Consider the following 10701-nt stretch of genomic DNA (forward strand, 5'->3'; position numbering starts at 1 on the left):
ATCTCGTTGTAGTCCAAGGGACTCTCAAGAGTCTTCTCCAACACCACAGTTCAAAAGCATCAATTCTTCGTCACTCAGCCTTCTTTACAGTCCAACTCGTACATCCGTACATGACCACAGGAAAAACCACAGCCTTGACTAGACGGACCTTTGTTGGCAAAGTAATGTCTCTGCTTTTGAATATGCTATCTAGGTTGGTCATAACTTTCCTTCCAAGGAGTAAGTATCTTTTAATTTCATGGCTGCAGTCACCATCTGCAGTGATTTTGGAGCCCAGAAAAATAAAGTCTGGCACTGTTTCCACTGTTTCCCCATCTATTTCCCAGGAAGTGATGGGACCAGATGCCATGATCTTTGTTTTCTGAATGTTGAGCTTTAAGCCAACTTTTTCACTCTGCTCTTTTCACTTTCATCAAGAGCCTTTTTAGTTCCTCTTCACTTTCTGCCATAAGGGTGGTGTCATCTGCATATCTGAGGTTATTGATATTTCTCCCAGCAATCATGATTCCAGCTTGTGTTTCTTCCAGTCCAGCATTTCTCATGATGTACTCTGCATATAAGTTAAATAAACAGGGTGACAATGTCCAGCCTTGACGAACTCCTTTTCCTATTTGGAACCAGTCTGTTTTTCCATGTCCAGTTCTAACTGTTGCTTCCTGACCTGCATACAAATTTCTCAAGAGGCAGATCAGGTGGTCTGGTATTCCCATCTCTTTCAATTTGTTTTTAATTATCTAATGCCATTTTCATCCGGTCTGTAATATGCAATACTAGAACTATTCCTCAGAAAATCTGACCATCTTAACAGGTAAATATGCAATTATAACCAGTGTAAAAAGCAGAAGATTTTCTAACTTCTCATAAACTGATTTTTTAATGTCAGAGCTGAGGCACTAGCAGTTCTCTAGAATTTACAGATTTAAGTGTTAAGAGTGTTGACATTTTCAAGAGCATGCCACTATTTTTATTCATTCAGAGTAATTATGGGTTCTTATAAAAATTCACACACATTACTTGCTTGAAAAAGTAAACAATCTTCTCTTATTTCTTATCTTATTGTCAATAATAATAGGTTTTTCCTGGTAATGTTGCTTTTACAAAAGATATATTCATATTTTAGAATTCATTTGTATTAATGAAATTAATCAGTTCTATTTCATATGTTAGAAATCAAACTAATAGAATAAAGCACCCATATAGGCAGAAAGCTGCTATTTATTTTAATTTTTACCATGAATCTACTGTCCTCAGAACTGAGAGTAACTGCAACTGAGGCAATAAGATTCTTGTGAAGGATTTGAGGGTTAAGACTAACTCTGAGGGTCTCTGAATCAGAGACTTTACCAGGCATTGGAAAAACTTATACAAAGGACCTACATAATAGATTTGAAATTTTAAAAAATTCCAATAGCGAACAAAAGAAATAGTATTACATGAGGGCAATGCTAGTAGAAACAAGACTGGTTAGGAAGCCCTTGCTTTTATATAGGGGAAGAAGGGTGTCAGCATGAAGTAGATATTAATGATGTCAATGAATGTTTCTAAGAGGCTGACTTTAAAGATATGGTGAAAAATAAATGGGAGAAGATGGAGGATGGCATCGAAGGATTTTAGTTGGTTCATTCAGGGAGGAATATTGTTCATGTGACTGAAATATAGCAGTTAGAGAATTATGTTTGTGTTTTATCTAAGGCCTGGAGGGAAAACCCAGTTTATTCTTTTGAATTTAGACAGAGGCATGGGATGTTGATCTTGACTTGAGAAATCTAGAAAACAAGCAAAGGCTTGGCTGCTTCTATAGCAGACATAGGTGCAAGTGAGCACCTGCTCTGCTTCTTAGAGACTGTGAGGTGAAGGAATGGTGAGTGCTGTTGGGAGGAGCTGTGGACCACCAAGAGAGAGTCATAGAGAAGGAGGAGCCTTGGGACACCCAACAGTAAAACCTGTAGTGTGGATAGAGAGGAAGAAGGGCATTGAAGTAGCTCCAGGATAAAGGACAAAAATTGCCAACAAAATCCTTCTGGTCAAGGGTAACAATGCTGGTGATCAGATTGAGAGGAGATCAGGGTTCTCAAATCCTAATCCCTTTTCTGTTAGAAAGCAGCTCGCGGCACTTATAGCTGTTAGTTGCTCAGTTATGTCTGAGTCTTTATGACCCCCATGGAGTATAGCCTGCCAGGCTCCTCTATCCATGGAATTCTTCAGGCAAGAATACAGGCATGAGTAGCCATTCCCTTCTCCAGGGGATCTTCCTGAAGCAGGGATTAAACCTGGGTCTCCTGCATTGCAAGCAGATTCTTTATTCATCTAAGTCACCAGGGAAGCAGCAGTTATAGGCTTTCAGTCAAAAGTAGCCTGAGTTTAGGGAAGGGAAACCACTTAGTATTAACTTAAATATTGTGGTTTGAAAAAAGTCTTGTATGCTCTCTAGTAACTAAACTGACATTTTGATTGTGACATAACCTAACACTTAAGAGAGGATGGATACTGGAGTTTTCAGTAAGAGAAAGAGGTTACTCTAAACGGGGAAATTAAAGGGAAAAGAGGGAGGATGACTCAATTTGAGCTCTGTAAGCTTACTCAGTGCTTGTTTAACTTACTTGACACAACTGTGTAGCCCCTAACTCTCCACCCTCACCTTTATGCTTCAGACATATAGGAGGCCACCTCTGCCTTCCTAAAATATATACAATTTTTCTTTCAATAGAATATTTACACATAGTGTTTCCATGACCAGGAATGTTCTTTCCCTGGTAGCTTGCATGTTGACCCCTTTTGAAAATTCACTATTGGATAAAGTTTGAATCTTTCAAATATCCTTCCCTAGCCACTGTCACATAGATTAATAGAAGAATAAAAAGATGAACAGAGAGAAAGGGAGGTTACTTGTAGCTCCACTCATTTGTATATAGCATATACATATACTCATATAGTATATATGTATATATAGCATATATACAGTATATATAGCGTATACATATACATATACTCATATAGTATATACATATACTTACATGGTATATAGCATATGTCACTCATTTGTGGCATTTTTTAATTGTTTCTTTGCCTATTATATATCTTCTCCAGTAGGCTGGAAGTCTCACGAAGGCAGATGTTTTGTTCTTTTCATATACATTGTACACCTAGCACCAAGCTCAGTACATATGGTGACTCAACTCATTAGATATTTATGGAATAAGAGAGAATGAATATACTAGGAAGCACATTGAATCACTGTAGTATTTTAAAAGCATCATTTCCCAACAGTTACAGAAATTGAATAATTTGTAATACATGCATATACTAGAATATTAGAAAGCCACTAAAAATCATGCTTCAAATAATTTCCATGACTAAATGAAATGTTTAACATATAGCAATGAGGAAAAATCCAGGACAGAATACTATGTATACACCAAGACCATGATTTTGTATATTAAGCTGCCTTTTATCGAGTCCTATTATAAGTAAAGTGTGCTTTGTGGTATATTAAAAATAGGGTGTTAATTAATACAGTTATGAATTTAGATAATGAATTTTTTTATATTTTATAAAACCCTGGTTTGTTGAGATTAAATAGTAACCCTAATGTCATATTGCTAACAAATAGCAGTGTTGAAAATATGGATGCAGTTATGATTTTAAAACACTCTTTGCCAGTAAGCTACAACTTACATGTTAGCAGTAAGTATCTATGACTGGGAGGTTTTTGTTTTGTTTGTTTTTTTCCTTAATCTTTAGAGTTTTTCCTAATGGTTAAAAATTACATTTTATTTCAGAAAAATAAATCTTATTTAAAAAACTAAGTTTTTCTTGTTAAGGATACTGTTAGTTACCAGATTTTTTTTCCTCCTTATAATGGTTGACCTTTTAAAGTCTGATGTACTAACACTTATTTAGCTTTCTTAATGTCATACTTTGTTATTTCAACACCAATTCAAAAATGACTTTAAGCCTTTATAGGATTTACTATTCAAAGTTATCTTTGTTTTATTACTATTTTTAATTTCAGAAGTATTTAGATGTTAAAGAATACTGGGGGGTTATTATAGGTAGCATAGTGTGAATCCAAACTTTTAAGAGTTAACAAATGTGTACTTTTTTCACAAATTTGGAATGTTCACTTTAAATGTCCAAGTTTGTCATTTAAATTTGTATCAATGTACCTAATATAAAATTGTGTGTGCATGCTAAGCCACTTCAGTTGGCTTCAACTCTATGGACTGTAGGACTAGAGTCACCAGGCTCCTCTGTCCATGGGGATTCTCCAGGCAAAAATACTGGAGTCTTCCTAACCCAGGGATGGGATTCGTATCTCTTACAATTTCTGCCTTGGCAGGAGGGTTCTTTACCACTGCTGCTGCTGCTGCTAAGTCGCTTCAGTTGTGTCCGACTCTGGTTGACCCCATAGACAGCAGCCTACCAGGCTCCCCTGTCCCTGGGATTCTCCAAGCAAGAACACTGGAGTGGGTTGCCATTTCCTTTTCCAATGCAGGAAAGTGAAAAGTAAGAGTGAAGTCCACTAGCGCAAGAATTGTAGATGGATATTAATACTAGTAAGTAGGTCTGCATGGTGCAGTGCTTTATGTTAGCAATAGTGAGACTATTTTCTATATATTTTAGACTTTGAGCAAAGGCATGAACATATTGAAGATAGTGGGAGCCATATTTCATATGTTTGGAAAGAGCTGCAAAGAGAGAGAGGAAAGATTAGGATGTATCCTCTGTCATTGGGTTGGAGATTAAGGTATCAGTATGACATCCATCTTTCTATCTCTTTCTCTATCTCCATTTCTATCTCCCCAGTTGACCATTGAACAACTTGGAGGTTAATTTCAGTATATTTTTTAGTTAGTCTTCTGTATCTGAGATTTCTCTGAATCTGTGAATTCAACCAACTATGAATAGAGCAGTATGATAGTATTTACTGTTGAAAAATACCCACGTGTAAGTGGACCTGTGCCTTGTTCGAGTCAATTATGTATTTACATCTATGTATCTGCTTACATATCCACACTCATCTATATATCTACATATGTATCTATATACATATGTATCTATCTATATATATATATACACACACATATATATGAGAGTATGTATATGTATATCCCTCCAAATACATTATAAGTATTTTATGTAATATATATCATCAGTATAATTTTGCTTTATATTAATATATTTTAAAATATTTTATAATACACATTTGTGCATTAAACATTACTATACATATGCTTTGGATATTTCATATGTGCTTATTTCATGTGTTTTATATTTTACAATATGCAATCAATTCTTATTATCCGAGTTCATATTTGTCAATTTACTCACTTACAAAATATATTTTCAATCCCAAAATCAACAGCCACAGTGTTTTTATAGTCATTTGCAGACATGTACAGTGTGGTGAAAAACTGGAATTGCCTGGGGCACCTGTTCTCAGCTTAGGTTGAACAAGGAAACTCTGCTTTCATGTTTCAGTTCTCATGCTGAATACAAGTGTACTGCTCATGGAGTACTTAGTGCCATTTTTTTTCACATTTGTCTGTTCTTCATTGGTGATTTTGCTGTTTAGAATTGCTCCTGTGTGTAGTGCTGCAGTGCACTAGAGTGCATCTAAGCACAAGAAAGCTGCAGTGTACCTTAGAGAGAAAATTTATGTGTTAAATAAGTTTCACTCTGACATAGGTTATAGCGCTGTTGGCTGCAGGTTTAATGTTAATGAACCAACAATGGTGTACATTCAAAAAAAAAAGGAAATCGCCCATTTGCATGTGAAGCAGCTCTGGAAAGTGCTAACGTAAAATAGATAGCAGGTGATGAAGTTATGTAAAAGATATAAAGATGACTGATAAAGCACAGCACAAGGCATTATAGTGAGACTAAGAGTCAAAGAAATCGTTACTCAGGGTTGCATGTGTGTATGTGTATAGTCACACATTTGTGTCTTACTCTTTACAACCTTTTGGGCTGTAGCCCACCAGGCCTGGCTGTCCATGGGATTTTTCAGGCAAGAATGCTGGAATGGGGTGCCATTTCTTTCTTTAGGGGATCTTCCTGATGCAGAGATTGAACCCATGTCTCCTGTCTCTCCTGCATTGCAGGCGATTCTTTACCAACTGAGCCATGGGAGAATCCTCATTACCCAGGAAAACGTTAACCTTTTCATGACTCTTCATTTCTTTATTACAAACAAATACCATATAAAATTAATTATTTGCTACATATAGTGTCTTTAAACATACATACACATTAAGAAGGTTATATATTGATCAGTGGATGGAAGTGCTGTAGCCTGGGGCTTGTAGGAATCTAACTCTGTATTTCTCCTAAGAACAATGACTCAGTATTCACTAAATCAGTGTTTGTGGCCACTTTGTAGGATAAAACCGCTATAAATAAAGAGATTGTCTCTATGGACAGAGAAGTAAATAGGATAGACAGACAGACATAGAGATAGAACTTATTTATATATGTTTCACCTCTATCCATTGATAGTACTTAGGGACAAGGATATACTAGTGGCATTAAATTTGTTGTTCAGTCACTCAGTTGTGTCCGACTCGTTGTGACCCCATGGACTGCAGAACCCCAGGCTTCCCTGTCCTTCACCATCTGCTGGAGCTTGCACAAACTCATGTCCATTGAGGTGGTAATGCCATCCAACCATCTCATCCTCTGTCTTCCCCTTCTCCTCCCGCCTTCAATCTTTCCCAGCATCAGGGTCTCTTCCAACGAGTTGGCTCTTCACATCAGGTGGCCAAAGCATTAGAGCTTCGGCTTCAGCATCAGTCCTTCCAATGAATATTCAGGACTGATTTCCTTTAGGATTGACAGGTTTGAAGTCCTTGCAGTCCAAGGGACTCTCAAGCATCTTCTCCAACACCACAGTTTAAAATAATCAATTCTTCGGTGCTCAGCTTTCTTTATAGTCCAACTCTCACATCCATACATGACTACTGAAAAAACCATAGCTTTGACTAGACAGACCTTTGTCAGCAAAGTAATGTCTGTTTTCTTAATTTATCATCTAGGTTTGTCATTGTTTTTCTTGCAAGGAGCAAGCATCTTTTAATTTCATGGTGGCATTCACCATCTGCAGTGATTCTGGGGCCCAAGAAAATAAAGTCTATACTGTTTCCACTGTTTCCCTATCTATTTGCCATGAAGTGATAGGATCGGATGCCATGATCTTTGTTTCTGGAATGTTGAGTTTTAATCCAGCTTTTTCACTCTCCTCTTTCACTTTCATCAAGAGGCTTTTTAGTTCCTCTTCCCATTCTGCCATAAGAGTGGTGTCATCTGTGTATCTGAGGTTACTGATATTTCTCCCAGCAATCTTGATTCCAGCTGTGCTTCATCCATCCTGGCATTTCTCGTGATGTACTCTGCATATAAGTTAAATAAGAAGGGTGACAATATATAGCCTTGATGTACTCCTTTTCCAATTTGGAACCAGTCTGTTGTTCCATGTCCAGTTCTAACTGTTGCCTCTTGATCTGCATACAGTTTTCTCAGGAGTCAGGTAAGGTGGTCTGGTATTCTCATCTCTTGAAAAATTTTCCACAGTTGTTGTGATTGACACAGTCAAAGCCTTTGTCATAATCAGTAAAGCAGAAGTAAATGTTTTTCTGGTACTCTCTTGCTTTTTTGATGATCCAAAGGATGTTGGCAGTTTCATCGTTCATTCCTCTGCCTTTTCTAAATCCAGCTTGGATATCGGGAAGTTCTTGGTTCATGTACCACTGAAGCCTAGCTTAAAGAATTTTGAGCATTACTTTGCTAGCATGTAAAATGAGTACAATTGTGTGGTAGTTTGAACATTATTTAGCATTGCCTTTCTTTGATATTGGAATCAAAACTGACCTTTTCCAGTCCTGGACTACTGCTGAGTTTTGCACATTTACTGGCATATCAAGTGCAGCACTTTGACAGCACCATCTTTTAGGATTTGAAATAGCTCAACTGGAATTCTATCACCTCAACTAACTCTGTTTGTAGTGATGCTTCTTAAGGCCCACTTGACTTCATACTCCAGGATGTCGGCTCTAGGTGGATGATCACACCATCATGGTTATCTGTGTCATTCAGATCTTCTTTGTATGGTTCTTCTGTATATTTTTGCTACCTCTTCTTAATATCTTCTGCTTCTGTTAGGTCCATACTGTTACTGTCCTTTATTGTACCCATCTTTGCATGAAATAGCTGAATTAAATACACCTGTAAAAAAATTCACAAATAAAAGTAACCAGGGTTCATGGATAATTACTCAGCTGAGTAAGAGAAATTACAAGATGAGCCTAGTGCATTTTATTGAGCCAGGAAGTTAGGAGAGGCTTAAAGAATCTTGGAGATATGTGAAATGGACAATAAAAGTAATGAAAGGTGCATGCACTGGTGAAATCTAGGACTTTACTTGAGCATTAAAACCAATCATGATAATAATGGATTAAAACTCATTGAATAAAATAAGAATTCATTTTAACGTTGACATTAATGAATGAAATAATGTCATTTGCAGCAACAAAGATGGATCTAGATATTGTCATTCTGAGTGAAGTAAGTCAGAGAAGTAGAAATATCATATGATATTCATTATATATGAAATTTAAGAAGAAATGATATCAAAAACTTACAAAACAGAAACAGACTCACAGAGTTAGATAATATGGTTGCCAGGGAGAAGGATAGGGGTGAGGGGTAGTTAAGGACTTGACATGTACACACTGCTATATTTAAAATGGACCATCAACAAAGACATTCTGTATAGTACATGGAACTCTGTTCAATGGTATATAGCAGTGGGAGATGAGCTTGGAGGAGAATGGATACATGTGTATGTATGGCTGAGTGCCTTCACAGGTCATCTGAAGCCATCACAGCATTGTTTATTAATTGGCTACGGTAGTAGTGATTTAGTTGCTAAGTCGTGCCTGACTATAGCAACCCCATGGACTATAGACTACCAGGCATCTCTGTACATAATATTTCCCAGGCAAGAATACTAGAGTGGGTTTCTCCCATACAAAATAAAAAATGTTTAATAAAAAGGAAAGTTCTTCCTTAGAACACAATAAATGTGTGATTGATGGACTAAAGCTAGTCAGTAAGCCTTGTGGTAAGGAACAGGATAAATGCATAGTCTCAAAGTATCTCCTAACAAAATATTTATTGAAAAAAAAAAGAAAACACAGTGACTTTACAATGGTGAAAACTACAGGATACTTAGACCATCTGAATTATCTAAGCTAACATCATTAACATTGGGACAAACCTGCATCAAGCCCCTCCTGAGAAGATTCACTGAGGACAGTTTCATTTCAGTGATATTTTTGCCAAAAATATATGACCTAATTATAATCATGAAGAAATAATGGAATAACCCAATACTGCTTTGTAAAATAATTGACCTATTCAAAAATTCATATTAAAGAAATACAAAGAAAGAATACTAAGAGACTATCTCTGATTAAAGTAGACTAAAGTGTTATGACAACTCAATAAAAAGTATGATTCTGGTTTGGATAATGAACTGCAAATTTTGATGAAATTTGCATGTGGACTTTGGATTGGAAAGTAGTTTTATATCAGTGTTATCAATAAATTGTTTTATTTTCATAACTATGCTGTAATTAGGTAACAGAAGGTCCTGTTACTTGGAAAATATACACTGAAAAATTTAAAGCTAAAGGGATATATTTTACCCTTTCTCTCAAAAAATTCAGAAAAAAAGTATTTTTATACATGTGTACAGTATATACATTATGCAATATACATGTGTATATACATAGAGAGAGAGACGGTCAGACACAACTTAGTCAACTGAATAACAATGTATTATATATATGTGTGTGTTGTGCAAGTATATGTGTGTATATAAAACTCTAAAGCATATGAAGCAAAATGTAAATAATTGTTGACTCTGGATAAAGGGTATATGGAATTCCTTGTACTATTTTGAAAATTTTTCTGTATGTTTCAAATTCCATCAAATAAAAAGTTATAAAATAATAAAGATGAAATTTTATAAATCACTCCAAATGATAGTAGTGCAAAATTTTCTCTTTTTAAAGAAAACAGAACAGTTTATACACATCATATAGGCTGAGCAATTTTTTGAAAAATCTTGCTATGATGATATTTTTTTAAGATAGTAGTTGCCTAAAACAAACAAGCAAACCCTGTTATTCTGCTTTAGAATCTAGTCAGAGTAAATAAAAAGTTAAAAAAAATTAGAATTCTTTATAAATATTTCTGGACTTCCTTTGTGGCTCAGGTGGTAATCAGCCTGCAATGTGGGAGACCTGGGTTCGATCCCTGGGTTGGGAAGATTCCCTGGAGAAGGGAAAGACTACCCACTCCAGTATTCTGGCCTGGAGAATTCCATGGACTGTCTAGTCTATGAAGGATCTAGTTCAGTGGCAATAGGACTTATTGTTAACAATGGACTCTCATAAGAAAATAATCTGTAGTATTTGTTTGTTGTCTTTTGTTGCTTTGCTCCTTCCGTGCAGGCTGAGACCTAATTTCCTGCAAGTACAGTAAAATAATTTACCTATTTTTGCAGACCCTATTCATAGGATAAAAAAAATTAAGATTGCCTTTTACTTTTGAAACATTTATATTTGATGAAGTTGCTGTCTTGAGTTTAGTATTGATATTGTGAAAATGAATGCAATTTGGATTTCACATTTCTTAATG

The sequence above is a fragment of the Bison bison genome, unplaced genomic scaffold, assembly GCF_000754665.1.
Source record: "Bison bison bison isolate TAMUID 2011002044 unplaced genomic scaffold, Bison_UMD1.0 scf7180017864471, whole genome shotgun sequence".
In the NCBI taxonomy this organism is placed as follows: Eukaryota; Metazoa; Chordata; class Mammalia; order Artiodactyla; family Bovidae; genus Bison; species Bison bison.